Source organism: Vicugna pacos, chromosome 9 (assembly GCF_048564905.1).
Source record: "Vicugna pacos chromosome 9, VicPac4, whole genome shotgun sequence".
In the NCBI taxonomy this organism is placed as follows: Eukaryota; Metazoa; Chordata; class Mammalia; order Artiodactyla; family Camelidae; genus Vicugna; species Vicugna pacos.
Window position 1 is genome coordinate 68654522 of NC_132995.1, and position 21269 is coordinate 68675790.

A 21269-nucleotide genomic window follows, 5' to 3' on the forward strand; every position below is an offset into this window, starting at 1 on the left:
AACATTCAGTGGACACTGGTTAGGAACCAAAGGCCCTGAATATATTCCACAAACCCCACCAGAATATAGAGGCCTGAAAAGTATTCAAGAAAATATTTTGACCGACTCCAGCCAGATACCACTGAGTCTGGGATGCAGGGGCTACAGTTCCCTTATAAAAGGACCTGGCTCAACTGCATTAGGATTACGTGCCATTCAACCCGGAACCTTGTCCTCCTCTTAGACCGTCGGTTTTCAAAGCCACCCCGAACTAAAGCTCTCAAAATATAAAGTGATAGTAAGGAGAGCTGAACAGTTGTGTAATAGAATAATATAAGGGAAAGTATTCGAAGCAGAGACAGAAGCGCTGGTGACTTACTTTCTTGTTTCACGGAGGCCGCCGTCGGGCCAGCGCCTACTCCAGTGGGTGGAGGCCGGGGTTCCCTGAAAGGCAAACAGGACCCAGGTGGAGGCCACAGCTGCGCTCGCGGCTTCGGGTACGCGGCGGGAAGCGCGGGTTCGCGTGGAGGCGCAGGAGAGGGCGCGCAGGCACACGCACGGCCCGCGGCAGCCGGAGGCCGGTGGGATCCGCCCGAGCGTTCGCGCGCCGCCTTGACCCGCTCTTCCCGGAAGCAGCCAGCCTCGCGAGATCTCGGGAGTTCAAGGGGGCCGGCCGGCGGCTCCTGGGATGAGAAACACCTGGACGCCGCCAGCGCCGGTGTTGGAGAGGAGTCAGGCTCTCACCACCAGTCCTTGATGATTCGGCCCCGACCCCCTAATCAGAGTCACTCAGTGGTGGGGCACTTTGCCCCAGGGGCCTCGCCTGGTACCGGGGACCTGGCTCTTGGCCAGAGTCTGGGCACCGGCCACGAGCCACACGCCTGCCTCAGGCCAGAATGGGGGCGTGAACTGCGCATGCACGGACCGTGGGGCTGTTGCCTTCAAAGCAATGCCGTGGGATTCTAGTGCAGGTTCGTAGGGCCTCAGTGTGACCTCTGCCAAAGCCTAAGCCTGCAGCATCCAAAACACTCTGGTCCCTTATCCTCAAGACTAGCAGTAGTAGTGCCTAGAATTCATCCCAGGAGTACATCATTGCTTATTCCTGGAACCTTTACCCTGTAGAACAGTCTCAGGGCATTGCTCTCATTTCTGACCCAGCCCCCCGCCAGCATCCTGCGATAGCAGAGCTGGCCTCTTCACCAAGCCCCTCCATCAGGAAATGTTCTCTTTTGAAATCCATGAAGACTCCTCTGTGACCGTAATTGGGGCCTAGCCCAGGTGGGTGGAGTGTGAAGTTTCCCAGGAACGCAAACAGGGCACAGATGGAACAGGTGGCTTCTGATGTATTGGGGGAATAAGTGCAGGTTGGAGGCACAGGGAGAGAATGGGTGAGTATGCGCTGAGCTTCAGGGGCAACTTTCACATCCATCACTTGTAACTAAGGGCTGCCAATGGAGTATGACTCACTGGCCAAGACAAAGATACTGACAACTAAAGCCAAAATGAGCCCTTCAGTGCAGACTCAGTGGATGAGTATCCATGTGCTCAACAAATAGAGCCTAAGAGCTGAGAACACAAAAGTGTCATTCAAGGCTAGATGTCCGCATGCAAATGGACACTGAAAGAGGTTAGGACACCTCATCCTTCACCTGTCTACTTGCTGGAAAATGAAAAATTTCTATTCAATGGTGAGAAGATGCCTTGGGCAAAAGTTGTAAGATTTCTGAAAAGATATATGCAATCAAAGCAAAGGAGCCATTGCATTGAAGGCTTAGAAGAAAAACATATTGCTGAAAATAGTTTTCTCCAAAAGAGAGGAAAATTTTGGAAGATGCTCAAGAGTCTGTATATAATAAAAGGGAATGGCTTGCCATGATAGCAGAGATACAAAAGGATCTGGCTGCACTTAGAAAAATGCCTCAAAAAAAAAAAAATCTCGAACACAGTACATAATTAAAGCTCATTGAGATGTATAAGAAAACAGAAGGGCCACCTCAGATTATTAAGTGAGTCCTGTGGAGGAAAATTTGGGGTAACCAAAAAGTTTCTCAGAAAGTAAAGGCAAAGGATAAAGATATTAAAATGAAGAAAGGATGCACATAGGGAGTAAGAAAAGAGAGCTTGTCTAACAAATACAAAGGTTCTCAAGGAAAAAGTAAGAAAAATAGAAACAGAATGAAGAATCACAGATATTTCAAAAATAATCTTTTTGGGCTTAAAAATACCTACGGCCCCAATTCAAAATAGCTCACCGAATCATAGGCAAAAAAAGGGAGAACACATTCACACCTAGACTCCTTTGTAATTAAACACACCAATTAAAAAGCAAAAGACTAACCTTATGTTTTAAACAAGATAAGGCTATTTGTTTTTTATGAGAAAATTATTAAAACAATCTGACAGCAAATTATACAATTTAAAGGATAAACAAAGCACTTCAGATAAAAGCATACTCAAAACTGGAATGATCATATTAAAGTAAGGATGATAGTATTTTATAAAATGTTATCTTTCGTAAGTCATGTCCCCTAGCATATGAAGTATATTTCCTCAGGGAAGTAGAGGAAAGTTAAAAGTAGGTCAGAGAAGTCACTGATCCAGCTTTGAAACCACATCACAAAACTGGTCTAGGGGAGACTTGCTGCCGCGTACCATTACTTTACCATCACCTGCACAGGCAGGAAAGGAAATACCACACAGTATCTTTCTTTCTAGACATACTTCTGAAATGAAACCTCACATGAGAAAAACTCCCTTTTACAATCTGATGCCACCTAGCAGAGGAATTGGGCCTGAAAAGAAAATATAAAACACTAAGTTTTTAAGCCAAAAGACATTGAGGTCTCAAAGATACTAATTAAAATATTTTATAAGAGTGATTTTACCAGATTAGACTAAGATTAGCTACCCATTTGTATTCAGCGTTATGTGTGTGTGTATGCAAGAGAGACAGAGACAGACAGAGACAGAGAGGGAGATTTCTTCAGCGTGTAAATCCTATCAAAGTAATCTACATTGCTGTTGCACATTTCAAATTGGAGTACAGTCCAAATGATTAGGGCCTGTCAACCTGACGTAACATATAAGAACATAGTTTCTAGAGACAGACTGCCTGGTTTGGAATAAAGTTTAACCTCTCTGTGACACAGAACCCTCATGTATTAAACGGGGATAATAATAGTACCTATTATGTAGGCTTGTGGAAATAGTCAAAAGTTTATATATGTGTAAAGTGCTTAATGTGTGGCTCTGTTTGTCAACAACCACTGAAGGTTTCTCTGCCAATGCTGAGTTGCACTTTAAGAGCTGTAATAAATAACTGACCTCTTTTTGCATATTCCTTTTGTCTGTCACCTTTCTTACCGTTAGCACGTTGTATCTCCAAATGGAACTGGGCTTTAGTTACTTTAAGATCTATAAAAATGTTATTAACAAGTAAACCAACTCATAACACACTGAAAGAGATAAGACTTAGGACCTAAATGATCCAATCTACTGTGTCTCTGTAAAGCTGAAATAGCCCTTAGGTCTTTCCAAAAGGCCTGCTATAAGAATATTAAGGAAAATTTCATCAAATACTTTTTTTGTGCATCATGTAAACACCAAAAACAAATACACAAAATGCACTGACTGAGCAAACCAAATAATTCGATTTTGGTCATCTTGGCTCTTTTCTCTGAGAGGTTGCTTTGCAACAGGTTGGCTTTTTCTTTCCAGTCTTTAAGATCTTTTGTTGTAGTTACCAGTTTCCTCTTGCTTCTCTTGCTCATCTCTGTCCCTCTGCTCCTTTAAGTGTTCAATTGTCTGCTCCTGATAAGACAGAACATCAATATATGAGAAAAGTCCTTTCATACTTACATCATATGACTGTAATTCAGCTTTTAGCTGATAAAATTTCACAATTCCATCCTCCATTCAAAAGATAGTAAAAAGTTGTTAATAATTTACTTTTTAAAGAATTCATCCTTGGTACCTATCTTGTTATAATAAAGGGCTTTGCTCTTTTGATTCCTCTGTTTCTTTTCCAATAATCTCAGCTACTATTAGCTGTCCCTAAAGTATTCTTTTGGAATAATCCAATTTTCTTCAATTCTCCAAAACTCATATATATACCCTAAGGACAATAATTAACAAATATTTCATCTTTGTACAGGCATACCACAGAAATATTATGGGTTAGGTTCCAGACCACCACAATAGAGTGAATACTGCAATAAAGCAAATATTATAATAAAGCAGGCAATCAAAAATAAAACAAAGACAAAATATATAAAGAACTCATACAATTCAATAACAAAACACAAGCAACTCAATTAAAAAAAGCAGAGGATCTGAATAGCCACTTTTCTAAAGAAGACAGAGAACCATAAGGCCTTCTTATGTTAAACAGGAAAATATGTTCAACATCACTAATTATTAGGGAAATGCAAATCAAAGCCACAGTGAGATATCACCTCATACTGTCAGAATGGCTATTATCAAAATGGCAAGAAATGGCAGGGAGGATATAGCTCAAGTGGTATAGCACGTGCTTAGCAGGCAAAGGGTCCTGGCTTTGATCCCCAGTACCTCCTCTAAAAATAAACAAACCTAATTACCTCCCCACCACCAAAAAATTTTTTTAAATTAAATAATGCAATAATAAGTAAATAAATAATTTTTTAAAAGGCAAGAAATAATAAGTGTTGGAAAGAATGTGGATAAAAGGTAACTCCCTCACACTGTTGGGAATGTAAATTGGTGCAATCATTATGGAAAACAGTATGGAGAGTCCTGTAAAGTTGAGAATAGAATTATCATATGTGCCAGCTATTCCACTTCTGGATATTTATCTGAAGAATACAAAAACACTAATTGAAAAGATGCATGTACCCAATATGTTCATTGCAGCATTATTTACAATAGCCAAGGTGTGTAAACAACCTAAGTGCCCGTGGATGAGTGAACAAAAAAGAGATGGTGTATATGTACAATGGAATACTACTCAGCCATATGAAAGGATAAAATCTTGCCATTTGCAACAACATAGATGGCCTCTGAGGGTATTATCCTGAGTGAAATAGGTCAGATGGAGAAAGACATACACCATAATATTTCGATCTTGTATGAAACAAAAATAAAATAAACAAACAAACCAAACCAAACAAAAACAAACAGAGAACAGAGTAGTGGTTACCAGAGAGGAAGGGGATGGCGGAAGGAGAAATGGGTAAAAGGTATCCACTGTATGGTGACATGGAAACTAAACTTTTGGTGGAGAGCACATTGCAGTATATATAAAGATTTCAAAATATGATATTGCACATATGAATCTTATATCATAATGTTATAAACCACTGCCATCTCAATTTAAATAAGTAAATAAAAATTGAAAAAAATTTTAAACTTTTAAGAAGGCAGGGATCAGACTTGCCCTGATATTGGGAAATACTCAGAAAGTATGATGTATAGGAATAGTCCAATAAGTAAATTAAATAAAATTTAGCACATAATCCAAGACCCAGCTTGGGCTCAGCACACTTGTGACATTGTTCCTCAGACTCATCCTCCAACCTAATATGGTCTCCTAACCCTACGTGCACAATCCCAAAGACACAGGTCCAGAGTATTTGCTACATTATATGGAAAACATCAGCATGTATATCTATCTCCTCTCCTAGACCATGAATTCTCTCAGGACAAGGATTATTTCTTCTTCATCTCACCTTCCCAACATCTTACACAAATGGGTACAGAATAAATTCTAAATAAGTGTCTGATGGTTGAATGAATGAATGAATGAATGAATTTTAACTTAATAAACATCAAAATGCACTGGATATGGGAAAGCTGTTTTCTCTTTCTGACGAGATACTTCATCTCCTTTCCTCACTGTGAAGAGTATCACAAAATAGTTGAAATCCAAGAAGTCATATTTTTGGAAAAGATGAGGTCATTTTACAAGGAACATTTCCTAATACTGAGCTCATAGTTGAATGTGTAATGTAATTCCCCTCGATGTGTATCTATAAATTGGTTACCACACTTGATATCTTGATTGTGACATAAGTAGTCATATCCTTCCAGCTGAAATAAAACAGATCTAGTTAGCTAAAAATTCAGAACTGAAACAAAGAAGTAAATATGGACGGAGTCCAAGATCTACAGCTCAGCTTACTCCCTCTGGAAAGAACATTTTCATTTGTTATTCTGGCATTATGTTCAACATGTTTTCATCTGCAGAAGCCCTGAAATCTTTGCTACAGACCAAAAATGCTAATTTGCTTCTCTTTGCTTCTTTACACCAATTTAAAAAAACAGTTGACTTATTATGAAGTGCCCTGATTTTGAAAACAAGTTCCCAGAATGACCAGAATACAGAATACTTTGCCCAGTGCCAAATTTGAGGATCACAGTAGAGTTGCAGTGATGTAAGAACTGGAAGCATAAAGAAATGCTTTATCTGTAATTGTTCTATTTTCTATCATTTAGTTTCTAATATGGAAACCATTTCTTTCTGAGTGAACAAAATGCCATCTCAAATGCTTTTATCCTCTTATGGGAAAATCATGCAATCTTAACAGTTGGATATGATTTTTCAGCAATATTCTTTCAAATAATGTGCCATAGCACCAAGATACACATTGTATAGGTTAGAGGAAGGTAAAGATAGTGTTTACCTATCAACAGGGAATGTGGTTAACCGAGTACCAGCAAGCTGCCTCCAGCCTTAAGCCATCTAATCAATCCATCACACCGTGTGACACAAATACCATTGCCATTTGTGCCATGATGTAGTAAAGATTAAGAACCACTACCTTGGAGATCCCCTAGTCTAACTTACTCAAAAAGAAATCCTCACTACGATCATTCTGGCACAGGATTATTTGAGCTCTATTTCTATGTTTTCCATGACTGATTTCTCAATACTTCATGAAACAACTCTTTCTGAAAGATCCTCCAGAGACAGAGGTTAAAAAAAATAGAATCTTCTAACTTCTGTGAATTGAAGCAAATCCTGGCATTTGAAGCTACACTGAATACAACTTCACATGATAGTTTTGAATCTTAGATTCCAGATATTTTCTTTCTTTAGTTATCACTTCTCCAGGACATACATGTTCAAGTCCCTCAAATAATTCTAAACTAACAAGACTCAAAAACCTCCAACATAAACTTATTTACAAAAAAAAAAAAAGGTTATTTTAAAATACACGGTCTGGTATTGAATACTAAATGTAATTGTATCAAAGCTTAGTTAAGTAATGTTAACTGTAACAAACCAACCTAAAAAGAGCTCCAATATATTAAATTTCTTTTCTTCCTCCTGTAAAGACAAAAGAAAAAAGGTGTTTCTGATTGACTAGAAATGCTCCTTTGAGCAGTAATTCAGGGACACAGATCCCTTCCATCTTATGGTCTTGCCATCTTCAACATGTGGCTTCAAAGCTTGTCATGCTCCCCTGTATCAACTTGGTGGAAGATGAAAAAGCAAGTAAAGAAATTACACTGGACTTTTAAAAATCCTGACTTAAAAGTGAATTTTAAAATTGGTGGAAGTAATTGTTAGCAGGGAAACCACATCCCAGCAATAACTCCACATTATGGAAAGAGGATGCAATTTTGGAGGGAGGCTACTATCTTTCTTTAAAATAGTCCACCCCTCTGGCCATCTGTTTTTTTCAAGTCAAGCTTTTCCCGACAGAGGCCAACCAAAGCCCACCCAGAAACCATCCAAGTCAAAGTTTAGAACATCCTGGTGAAATGCAACATTCTTCACCAAGTTCTAATGTGGCTCCTCATGGTCCTATAAATTAACAAATTAGCTTCTATTCACCACACACACATTTCTCTCTCTCTCTCCTTCTCTTCCCTCCTTCCCCTCTCATTCTGCTTTTTCTTCTCCTTTGCCACCTTCTCTCAGTAGACAATAGAGGATCAGGGACAGAAAACCCATAATGAACCCCCCAATAGGAGAAAACAATGGAAAACAGTGTAGTCACAGCAACAACTAACTCCTGATGAGTAGGCATTATTAACACCTTTTCCTGGTGGTAGAGAATGTCCCTAGACTATAATCTCTGGTAGGAACTTTCTTGTCCATTGTTACCTCTCACTGCTGGTTGCAGCCCTGTCTTTCAAATTCTTGGTAGATTTCTTATGTAATTATTTCCAATCAGTCCAATGTATCAGTAACTATGACCAAATTTCTCTCTTGGGTATAATTTTCAAGGCTACCTGATTTCTTTACTTCCTTACTCCCATGCCATTCTCTCACAACTCAACAGTGTCTGTCTTGAAGCCATCTGACACGTTCTGTTTGATTGAGAAGGAAATACCCATAGTCTGATTTTTGTCCCAAGGTTGTTTACCTGGGAAATCTTAATGACTCTTTGTTGCTGTGAACTTTGTAAAGTTTCATTTCTTATGGTTTGGGGGATATGGAAGAAGACAGGTTTTCCAACTCTGCAAGACAAAATTTCTGGAATCTTTCTATCCCCTTTTATTTCTACTTTCAAACTACCAATTCTTTCTTTTATTTTGCTTTATAATACCCTGCCAAATGCAAGAAGATGCAGCTAATGCACAATTAGATGTCTGTACCTCTAGAGCTTCAGATTTTGTAAGTAGTTGACTGGCTTCCAAGTGACTACAATTTTACCAAATGTTTTGTCATTACATAATATAGATCTCCATTTTTCCAGCCTCCAACATGCATTTGCTTGCCATTTTTGTGACTATTAAGCCAATGACACATACTTTAATTATTGTTGCAGAAGTACCCTTCTTCAAGGTTCCAATTTTCATATTAATTGAAGAGAAGCTTGCTGATGTAACAAAGAATCCACAAATCTTAAATGGCCTAAACACATTAGAAATTTATTACTCGCTTCTACAAGAACCAAAATGAATGTTCCTGATCTGTGGAAGGCTCTCCTCCTCCAGAGAACTAGGCTGTTTCCACCAATGGCACCACCATCTTCTGACGTCATCATGTTGATCTTCAACGTTAGTGGAAGAAGAAGAACCAGTGGAGAAACCACATTTTAAAAACTCATAACCCTTCAACTCACATTTCATGGGGAGCATAGAAATGGCGACATTTCCTTGCAGAAAGGATTTGGTTAGCTTTCTGTGCCTCATTCATCATTACAAAGTGTTAGAGGCAAGCAAATTATAACTCTTGAATTAGCTTGGGAAAATACATGCAGAACATCCATGAAAATTAGCATGAAACTTCACAAACCCAAAACTTGACTATGACATTGTTAGGTGGTCAGTATTACCAAATAAAGCAGGATAAATTGTTGCACAGTAATTCGAAATTGATATCTAAATTATTATAAACACAAATTTAAAAACAACAAAAAGAGGTGATACTTGGTTATAGGAATTAAGCTAAAGATAGTAGAAATGTGAAAATAGGAAAACAAACATTCACAATGATAGAATCATGAGATATCAATACTAAACGACAGTGAATTAAGCAAAGAGGAATGGCAGCTGAGGAATTGCTAAATGAGACTCTACTACACACCCACCAGAACGGCTGAAATTTTATCAGTCAATCAATCCGTCAATCTGACAATGCCGACTGTTAGGATGCAGAACACCTTAAACTCATAATCTGCTAGTTGAAATGAAAATTGGTAAAAACCACTTTAAAAAACTGCTTGGCAGAATCTACCAAATCTGACCACATGCCTTCCTATTGCTTAACAAGTCCACTCCTAGTTTTATACTTAACCAAAATGTGTACAGATATGCAACAACTGACACATATGAGAATAATCATAGCAGCATTGCTGGCAATAGCCAAAACTTAGAAACAGCCCAAGTATCCATCAACAAGAAAACAAAAATTTTAAAGTGTATTTTCAAACGATGAAGTACTATAAAACAATGATTAAAGACACACTACTGCTTTATGCCATCAAGTGGATGAATGCCACAAGCATAAGATAAAGTGTAAAAAGCCAGACAAAAATACATATTGTATTATTTGATTCCATAAAGTATACAAAGAGACAAATCTAATCTGTGGTATTAAAATTAGAACAATGGTTACCTTTTGGCCGGGGTGAGGGAGGGGTCAGCTGGTAAGTAGTAGGTAGGTGCGTGAGGGATGTTTCTGAGATGCTGGTCATGTTCCATATCTTCATTTGGGTACTTATGCTGTGTTCACTTAGTGAAAATAATTTGCTATGCTGCTAAGATTTATGTACTTTCAAAAAAATCATCAATATTTTCATCACCAAATTTTGTTTTTATTAATTATTTTCAACTGTGGACACCATAATCTGAAAGGATTAGTCTATTAACAAAACTTCACTTATTGATTATTACCATTTTTTAACATTCATTCAATGTTAACCAGTGATCTACATGTTTGAGTTCATCATATTACTTACAATACTACACAAGTCATACTCACAATAATAAAATTAAGTCCACAGACACTTACCACTGTTCAGTGCTACAGTTACTCATTTTGATTCTCACTCAGCACTTGTAGCTAAGGTTGATCACCCACAAGGACATGTTTATTTCAGTACAGTGACCATCTGACTGGTAGGTCTTGTCACAGTGTCTGATCCACTAGCTTATTCCAGTAATTTCCATGATGTCACCAGTAGCCAGTTATTAGTTCTTAACTTCAAATTGTGCTTCTTTACTTTTGGCACAGAGCAAAGAAAAAAATATTTTGTTAGCCAGGCCATCTAATTCAGAGAATTCAACAATTTCAAAAAGTTATTGAAATACTGAAAACAACCCACATTCCCATACCCGTAGTCATGGACCCTTAGACCTCTGGGGACCAAGAGCACATTATTTCTATTGTAGGCTTAGATTAAGAAGGGACAAGCCTTTCCTTAATTGTTCTCAATAAATGGTTGTTGTTGAACAACTTGAAAGGGCTACCTAAAGAGGTCTGCAACAACAACATGTTAAATGCTTTATATTTGAATTGTAAATATGATCCTCTGTCTGTTTATCGACTTCTTTTCTCAAATCTTCCCCTTGGAGACAGTCTCTAAATCTTTACTAGTTTTGCAGGTGAACAAGATATCTTTCTGGGTTTAAATATTTTTCATGCTAATGCATTAGTTTTAACACAAGGTTTTTATTTTTCTTTTGGGGGGCACGTAGTGTTCATTTTACTTTCTGTCAGGCACTTTGTTAAGTCTGGGTATATAGCATTGACTGCTTAAAAAAAAACTCATTCTGTGGGGAAAAAATTTAAAAGTAAATACAATAAACCCTGAAATAGGCACCCAATGCAATGAATGCACTGAGGAAATGGGAATCAATTCAACTTGATGACTCAAGAAGCCTTTAGAAAATAGATATCATCAGAGCCCTGAAGGATCTGTAGTAATAACTTATATTTATGAGACGCTTATTTGCAAGCACGTTTCATTTTTCCTTAAGAAAAAAATCCCTCTGAGTTTTATATTGTCATAACTTAAGCGATTTAGCAAGGCCATTCAGAACATGAAATATTAAGATTAAAGTTCAAATCTCTGAAGGGGCAGTAAGGTTTAGAAGAAGAGGGCTTTGCAATCAGAGTAACCTGTATTGGAAACACTGCTTTGCCACTGCTATGTGAGAAAATTATTTATCCTTTCTGAGCCTTGGGTCCTTGATCTATAATGCAGCATTATCTTCATATCAGGATTACTGTGCACTTTAAATGATATAACTAATATATGTGAAGTGTGTAGCACTGTTTAGGAGAGTGGGTGCTCAACTAACCCAGTGTTTTGTGTTCTTGATCAGATGCTGGGAGATAGGGTGATGGCATGATAAATTAAGGTTCTAGAAATATAACTAGGGCAGCAATGTGGAGGGTAATTGAAATATCAAGCAGCATTGAAATGCATGATAGTTAGGAGTGGTTAGCAGTCGTCTAGACAAAAGATGATGAATCTTAGAACTAAGGTAATAGCCACTGGAATAGAAGAGAGGGAAGAATTATGAGAAGCATCCAGAGGTAGAATTGCCTTGATGCTTGGTTGACTGTCAGGAGCAGAGAGGAGGGACGAGACAACCTGACAATTACTAATTAGGGAAGCTACTGGGTCATAGTACCAAGAAGCTGGTGTAGCATACTGCTAAAAGTGAGTATAGAGATGGGTAAAATGGTTTAAAGGTGGATATTATACTAGTTCAGATATATTGATTTAGGAAATGCTTGAGAAGAGAGACTCAGAGGAAAAGTCAACAAAAAATTAACCTAGAAAGAATTAAAAACATGAGGACTAGTAGGACCTCACTAGTAATGCTTTGAAATTAGAGTAAAAGGATGAGATGAAAAGGAATTTACTGGACAAAAAAGAGGTAAGGGATCTACAGAAAATAATACACGCGCACAAACACACAGAAACAGGAAACAGTAAAGTGTGTCAGACGTATCTCATTTTTGTGCAGATTAGAAAAAGACACCCCTTTTGGGCAGATGCAACTCCAAAAGGGCTCAGCTAGGCAAGAGTACAGGCTGAATTTCAGCTCCCTTATCCGTGTGCTTTTGTGCAGTACACAGACTGTGCAACCGTTTGCAACAGCCATGGGTGAGCAGTCCCATTTAGTTGAGATGCAGGATACAGGAAGGATTTCCCTAATACATAAATATGGAAAGACGTCTTATAGATCACATCATGGAGGGTCTCAAAAGACAGTTGAGAATTTCGTGCTTAATTCAGGAGTCAATGGGGAATCATTCATGTCTGTGAGGTTCACTTAAGGAAGATGAGTCTAACACATGCGGAATGAGTGAGAGGAGGGAAACACAGGCAATGGGGAAGCTACTTAGAAGGCTATTGCAATTGCACATGCCATCACCCTATCGCCCAGCATCTGATCAAGAACACAAATTGCTTAAGGCATAGGTTCATTTTTCCCTTTGATCGATTTAAGAAAATTTTAACGAAGTCTAGGGGGAAAAAGAGGAGGGTCAGAAAAAGCACAGTGTTTATCTACAGAGCTTTGGTTTCCAAAATGTAAAAAGACTTAGCTCCTCCAGGAGCAAATTAAGCAGATACAGAGAAATGCAGTCTCTCCTCAACTTGGTAATATGATTTAGTGCCCTGCTTTTCCACCTCTCTGAGGAACTAAAATGCTTTGAACTACTCTCTGTGGCCTTTCCCTTGGGTCTTCCTCAAGTTTCCTGTTACTAGGAGTAAAGTTGAGTTCTCGAAGGCTAGAACTTTAAAAACCAAAGAGTTCAGTCAAATCAACCATTTGGCCTTACATGAATTGTCTTCCCTGCTCATCCCATAAAACATTCATAAAATAACTACTATCTGACATAATTCCTTGATCATTAAAATAAATCAGTGAACCTGGCTTAATGAATAAAAAAGGCAAGGTAAAGAAGGAAAAATGGAGAGGACTGAGAAGAAAATAGGGAAAAGAAGAGAAGAGCAAATTAGAACAAGTTAAGAATTATTAAGTGCCTATTGTGTACCTTGCTCCACGTGAACAACATGAGACAAATGATATAATTCTCATAATGAACCTGCTATTGCTATCAGCACTTTACAGATAAGAAATATGAGCTAGTTAGAGAGTTGATTTGCCCAATTTTACTAATGACAACTGATTCAAAAGTGATGCCAAATCATTAATAAGGAAAAAAAGTATTATGATATTCCTACTGAACAACAGTTAAAATGAATATACTAATTCTGTACGTGCCAGCAGCAGTAAACTTTGACAAATACTGTTGAGTAGAAAAAGTTTCAAAAGCATGTATATAGAATAAAAACATATATGTAGCATTTTAAATTAAATACAAAAGTAACATCCAGTTCACTCATATTCAGCCAAGATGGAGTGACAGTGACCAGATTGATCCTTTACCCTCTTTTCTAAAACAATTGGAAAAAAAATCAAGAAAACAAATGAGATGAGCCACAGATTACTGCCCTGAAATAAATTTCAGTCTGAAACAGAGAAGGGAGTAAAAGGGCTCTATGAGTTGAAGAGACAAAGCTGAGATTCCTGGGAGATGAGGCAACCGGATTTCATAGGACAAAGTACCAGAGAGGAGAGAGCAGCACAGAGAAAAGACCCTGGAGACCTGCAGAGGACCACCTTCCACCTCCCCACGAGCATTCAGTGGAGTAATGATCAGTGCAAGGGTGTGAGAAAATCATCCAAGGCTAAGAAAATCTTTTGAAAATGGTTAGAGGGAACATACCCAGCACTCACATAGAGCCAAGACAAGTGTCTGTTCTGACCAGCAAGACTGTAAAACCTTTTAATTCACAGGGCAGAGGAGAGAGTACCCAGAAAGGTATCGACTCATTAGTGAAGAATAATTAAATTCTATAGTGAAGAGTGAGCCAAATTTACTGGACAAATCACTTTTATAATTTCCCAGATCCAAAAGAAAACAAACCATTCCCAAGTAAATAAAAACAAAACTGAAGAAGATTTATAGAAATATAGAATTACCCAGCACCAAACAAGGTAAAAATTCACAATCTCTGGAATCTAATCAAAGAGCATCATGCATGTAAAGAGGCAGGAAAACATAGTCCATACTGAGAAGAAAAACAAATCAACTGACTTTGATCCACAATTGACACAGAAGCTAGAATCAGGTAAGGACATTGAAACACTTATTATAACTATATTCTATATGTTTGAAAAGTTAAATAGAGACATAAAAGATATTTTTGAAGACTCAGATAGAACTTCTAGAGATGAAAACCACCATACCTGAAGTGAAAATTACACTAGCCAGGACTGATGGCGGATTAGATGCTGCAGAAAAAAAGATAGACTGACCTGGAGCATTAGGAACTATCCAAAATGAAACACACGGAGAAAAAAATATTTTTTTAAATAAAAGAAGCATTAGAGAACTGTGTGAAAACTTCACTTGGAGTCCTCAAAGGATAGGAGAGAGGGGAAGAACCAAAATAATATTGAATAAATAATGGCCAAAAATTTCACAGACTTCATAAACAATATGCACTCACATATCCAAGAAGCTCAGTGAATCCCAAGCATGAGAAACATGAAGAAAACTGCACCAATGAATATCATAATCAAATTGCTGCGATGTACTGATAAAGAGATATTCTTAAAAGTAGCCAGAGAAAAAAGATATGTGACATAGAGGGAACAAACCTAAGAATTACATCAGCGTTCTCATCAGACACAATGCGAGTAAAAGGAGAGTGAAGAAACGTCTTTGAAGTACTGGTGGGGAAAAACAACTGTCAACTTAGAATTCTATACCCGGGAAATTCTATACCTTATTTGTCTTATAAGTAAGTTGTAGCTAATAATAGTATCTACCTCAGAGGGTTGTCATGATGATTAAATTGTGTGATATGTGTGTGTGTGTGTGTGTGTGTGCACATGGATATGCACCAGCCAGAATAATGACTGGCAAAATAAATGTACTATAAGAGTTTGCTATTATTTCTGGTTACATATATGTGTAGTAAAAGGAGAAAAAACATGGATGAGAATAATATACATAGAAAACACACCAATAAAAAGTCAGAGGGAAAGGGTGAAATATATTTACATATTATAAATTGTATGTCCAATGCCACATACATGATGAGTAAAAGAATGGAGCAATCCTTATCTTCCCTGGCCTCATGGGGAAAAGAGGAGAATTCTGACCACAGGAAGGGAGGAGATGCTCTTCCTACTCCAGCTACACGGGGGAAAAAAACTAGAGGAAAGAACCCACTCAACTGTGCTTAACCTTTCAATCGCTATGGAAATTCAACCTCCAGGGATTGTGGACCACTGAAGATGAACACCTCTCCTCTTTTGGGATGGCTGGCCATGAAATCAAACCTTCAGCATCTCTTAGAGGTTTAGGCCAAAAGTAATGCTAGAAAGAAGTTCTTAATTCTCAAATCTGTGAATGAGCTTCAGGATCCCAGGATCCCTATACCAAAAGGAGTACATGGAAATATATTGTGGGAGTGTGTGTGTGTGTGTTTGTGTGTGTGAGTGTGTGTGTTTAGGGAGAGGTCTCAAAGTCTTCAACAGATTGTCAAAGTAAAGACCTTAGCCACAAAAACAATACTAATAACTGAGCCAAGAGAACCCTGATTGGAACCAGGAAGCACATTAATTAGGTTGCTTAATTCTAAAAAACTAGTTCTCTGCTTTAAAGGTTCCTAGAATTTTTGTCAGTTCCTGGGATTATCAAGCCAATTAAAATGGATTAAGAATTAAGGCAGATACCAGAATGTAATTTATTAGTGAGAAATTACATGAGAAACATAATTGTTATGAAATCTGAACTTTAGAAAATGCATCCATGGTATTCTTGCTCTCATAATCCAACTTTAAAAGGAAGCTATCATAATCCCAAGGTTACTCAGATAGAATAGGACTGAAAGCATTTAAATGGTCTATTTAAAATTCTAGTAGAATAGCTTAAGAATTTTTCCCACTATAAGGATAATTCTGGTAATGGAAACAGACATTCAGTGTTTTGACCCTGGGGACATGTTCTTTTCTCTGGGTATAACTGGATGATCTTTGATCAAGCTGTTTAAAAGTTCCATTTTTTTTGAATGCTGCCTAGACTCTCTTCTATTACTACCCTTTTTTCTTTATGTCTGTTAATAATTACATTTATGCTACTGCTCTAAATTACTAATACAGCCAAGAAACAAAAAAAAAACTCTATTTTATAATGCAACTATAAAAGCACAAAGCTTTTCCTTTTATCTTTAAAACCCAAAAAAGAATTCTCACATAAATTCAAGTACCAATGACAATAACAACCTTACTGTTATCAAACAAAAGTATCTCCCAGTGGTTACCACTGAGCTTCTAATACTGGATAATATTTATCAACTGAGTCCTCAACAATCTGATTTATCTAATGTCTCTCCCTCCATGTCCAGCTCACCTTTCCTTCACCATACACCCCAGAGGAAGGTGAAACCAGTTATGCACTTGTGTGTGGGCATACACACACACACACAGACACACACAGACACACACACACACACAGACACACAGGTAAACAGGATCAAGTATAAGGTCTTTGAGGTCAAGGTTGTCACTGCTTCACCAGTTACCCCTGGGGCTGCACAGCAATAAGTGACAACCAGTGAATCTTAGCACTAACTTGCAGTTGATCTTAAGCAAAGAGAAGAGCTCTGTTCTATATGAAATGGGAGCAATGTTTAGTGTGGAGATGCTGATTTGCCTTGCAAAAATTATTTAAGTAACATATTAATAATAAACCTCCTTCTAGAAACAAAAACTTTAATCATGTTGAAATCCTTCTAATGCACTATTTGTAAATATGTGCTTATTAAAAGAAGGATTTGGACTTATTGAGCATTTTCTATAGGTCAGGACTCTGCTAGGAACCAAAACTACACAGTCCTGTTCAGTGTTCCTGTCATAAGAAAACTTACAGTACATTCGTTTAAGAAATACTTATGTCTGCCCTGGTCACAGCAGTATTACAGGTACTTAAGGACATAATGGCTACTAGGCTAAGCACTGTCTCCGATCCCATGGAGACTGCATTAGAATCTAACCCAAAAGATAGACTTTAAATAACATATTCATTATTGTAACTTATTAATGACTCATTAAAACCATGATGACACTTAACAGTACACTTACTGACTGCCTTGACCTAATTTTGAGAGTCAAAATATTTTTTGCTAATACTGGTCCAAGTTTTAGAGCTATTTCCCCCAAATTTCAAATCCAAGCTCCAGCACTTCTAGCTTTGTAAACTTGAACAAGTCACTTAACTTTTCTAATTGCTCTGTACCTCGGTTTCTCAACTGATGAAACAGAGATGATAATAGAACATCCTTTGCATCCTTGTGGTGAGACTTAACTGAGTTAATATTTTGAAGTGCTTAGAATAATGTCTGGCACATAATAAAGTTTAGAAAATGTTAGCTAAAATTATATTTATCGGAAAGATACGCAGTAAGAGAGAAGAACGGCAAAAGGAAAGGAGGGAGAAGTAATTCCATACAGCAAAACCAACATGTGCAAAGGCCCTAAGGAAGGAAACAGTACATTTGAGGAATGAGGGGAATTGAAAAGAAAAATATGCAAGATTCACCTGGAGAGATAAGCAGGCCCTCAAAAGTTTTAGCTATTAATCCATCTTGATGTTATTAAGAGTTTTAAGTGAGAGAGCAACATGGTTAAATTCTCATTTTAATTAAAACAATTTCCCAATCAAAGAATGTTTTATAAGAGCAAAATGGAGGAAGAGAGCTCAAGAAGCCATTGCTGCAGTATCAGTGACACATGATAGGTGCTTAAAACCGAGAGGCAGCGGTAGAGATAAAGAGATATTTAAGATGAAGATGCAACTAAAAATTGAATATGGCTTAACCTACATTAATTACTATGTTTAATCAGGTTTCAGATTTCTACACCTGGATGCATAACGGTGCCACCCACTGAAATAAGGAAGATAAGAAGAGCTGGTTTGGACGGAAATAAATGGACTCAGTATTTGGGCACATGTGTTAGTTTGCTAGGGCTGTGAAATGAAATACCACAGACTGGGTGTCTTAACCAGCAGAAGTTAGTTTTCTCACAGTTCTGGAAGCTAGAATTCCAAGGTCAAAATGTTACCAGGTTTGGATTCTTTTGAGGATTCTCTCTTTGGCTTGCAAATAGCCACCTTCTTGCTGTGTCCTCATGTGGTTGTCCCCAAATCTGAGCATTTGTGTCCTCATCTCCTCTTTTTATAAGGACACCAATCACAGTGGATTAGTGCCCATCCTAATGATCTCTTTTTAACTTAATTACCTCTTTAAAGGCCCTATTGCCAAATACAGTCACCTTCTGAAATACTGGGTGGTAGGGCTTTAACATGTGAATTCAGCGGGGGTGCTTCTTGTATTTGTGAGTACTTGTGCGACAATGTATGAGAATATTATATGAGCAGGATATACAGTTCTAAAGTTCAAAGGAAAGGTCTTGGCCAGAGTTTTAAATTAATGTATATAATTAATGTAATTAGGTCTCTGTATTACTGATAGATGACATCAGCAGTGTGGAAGAATTCACCAAGAGTATAGAGAGATGGAGAATGGAAGAGGGATTATCCCACAGCGCATTCAAAGTCTAGAAGGAGGAGGAGAGGAAATTTTACAGATGGAAAAACCTTTACAGGAAGCAAAAAAGCAGCAGCCAGAAACATGAGGGAAAAAGAAACGCATGAAGTTATGGAAGTTAAAGGAAAGGAATGCTTCAGAAAGGATGGGAGGCCAACTATGACAAATGCTATGGAGCTGGTGAAAAGAATAAATCTATTAGGAGATATTGATAAGTAAAGAGATAATAATACAATGCAATGTTCAAAGAGAAATACAAGCAGTGATCTAAGATGATGGAGGGCCTCCGTTTGTTCATTTAGTGCATATTTGTGGAGCAGACACTGTAATCAATATTAGAAGCATAGTAGTTAAAAGACAGAAAAACTGCCTGTCCTGGTGAACTTAACAGACTAACCAGATTTAGAGTAAAATAATTAAGCATTTGAAACAAAACATAAGTATGATGATAGATGGACTAGAATTCTGAAGAATTAGGAAAAGCTTTTTTTTTTTTTTACAAAAATAAGGAGAGAGGGTAGAGGCAGAGAATAAGGCATTTCTAATAAAGGGACAACTATTTTTCAAAGCACTGAGGTGTCAAAGAGCCCAATGTTCTGGGAACAGGAACAGAGAGAGACATTCAATGTTGAGAGAGTTGTAACATAAAGAGCAAAAAAATGTATGTGTAAACATGTATGTTGAAATCATGTCATGAAAGAATTTCTATGTCAAACTAAGAACTGTGCATTGTTTTCCGTATTGATTCTATCCAACAGAGATTTTTTAAAACAGGGGTGAAACTGTCAATTCTGTGTTATGGAAACGTCATTGACATTAAGCAGGAGGGTGGGTTGGAGTGAACAGAGATTAGTAACAGGCACACCTATTAAGATTCCAAACAAGAGGCACTGAGAGTTTTACGGAACTGGTGGCAAAAGGATATGGAAGAAAGCAACATCTTTATATAAAATGTCCCATTTCATTTGCAGTAAGACTGGGAAGGGGAAAAAAGGAAGAGTCAAGAAGGAGGAGTCAACAGAATAGTAAAACAAGGCTAATGATAATGCTCTTATTGAAGAACATAGGAGACCGAAACAATCAGGAAGTCTGAGAGTGTATTTGGGCTGGGATAGTATTTTGCAACAATAATCATGCTTCTCTCCGGCATTCAGACTACAGTGAGGGCATTCTATACTACTTGGAGCTGAGTTGTTATAGTAAAAACGCAAAGGGAAAAAATAGAGAGTTGCCTTCTTATTCCGAAAGAGAATTTTGAAATACACAATACGAAAGAAGCTGTTGATGGAAAAGCTTTTAAATTGTGAGATCTTGAATTTTGAGAATCAAAAGCCGTCTGAAGGACAGAAAGTTTAAGACTTAAACAATAAGCATAGAAAAATCTGAGCTCAGAGTCAATCTTTTCTATCTACCAGAGAGGAGGTGAAATTTTCTTGGGTTGGTGAAAAAGAGTCAGAGAAGAAGCTAATATTTATATGCCTATATAGGACTCTGAGAAGTAGACCCCCTGCCTCTGCTCTAGATTAAAACCATTGAGGGAAGAGTGGTGAAGTCAGGGCAGTAAGTCACCCAGATTGGAGAGTCAAGTGCAATGAAAACCTAAAGACCTATGCGAGTTTGGTTTAGCATTAACAGAATATGAATGAAGGCATCAATCTCCCATGTCTCCAGATCGGCAAGAAGGAGAGGCAGAAAATTTTCATGTCTCCATTGGGTAAATGACAAAGAGGTAAATGACAAAGGGCCATGCAACCTGTTATAAAGAGTGATCTGCGGGGTGAGTACTGGAAACCAAAAAGAAATACAGTCACCTCAGCAGATGCCTCCCAGGACAGACTCTGATCACCAGAACCAACATTAGTGAGGCTGCAAAGCAGACATCAGCCAGAAAAGGCATAGATCAGACAGAGCCCCACCACCTTCTCCCGCCCACAGTGCTTATTTATGTCCTTGGAACTTAAATGCAATCTCAAAAAACAGTAGGAGAGGGGGAGACCGTGAATCAACTAAAACTAATCTGAAATTTTCTTCCACTGGATATTAAGTTTGGTTAAGGAAAAATAAAGATATACATTTTGTCAAAGATATATTTTTGGTTGTAGAAAATTTCAGTAAGTGATTGACATGTAGACAGGGGTCTAAGATGAAAAGTTTGGGCCAGAGATTCCAGTTTGGGAACCATTATCAGATAGATGATAAAGACATAAGGGTAGA

At 37.8% G+C, this 21269-nt stretch overlaps 1 long non-coding RNA gene across 4 annotated transcripts in view; it reads right to left on the reverse strand.

The window, feature by feature from the left end:
- The window catches only part of LOC140698284 (uncharacterized), a 249092-nt gene that overhangs the window by 54983 nt on the left and 172840 nt on the right, over window positions 1-21269 (reverse strand). For 3 of the 4 annotated variants that reach the window (XR_012075962.1, XR_012075961.1, XR_012075959.1), the window contains 3 exons: window positions 10424-10633; window positions 3723-3789; window positions 359-423 (listed from right to left, as the gene is read on the reverse strand). This is a non-coding gene — a long non-coding RNA (uncharacterized lncRNA). Of the gene's footprint in view, window positions 1-358; window positions 424-3626; window positions 3790-10423; window positions 10634-21269 lie in introns of those variants that run through there. The other variant, XR_012075960.1, reaches the window with a different exon arrangement.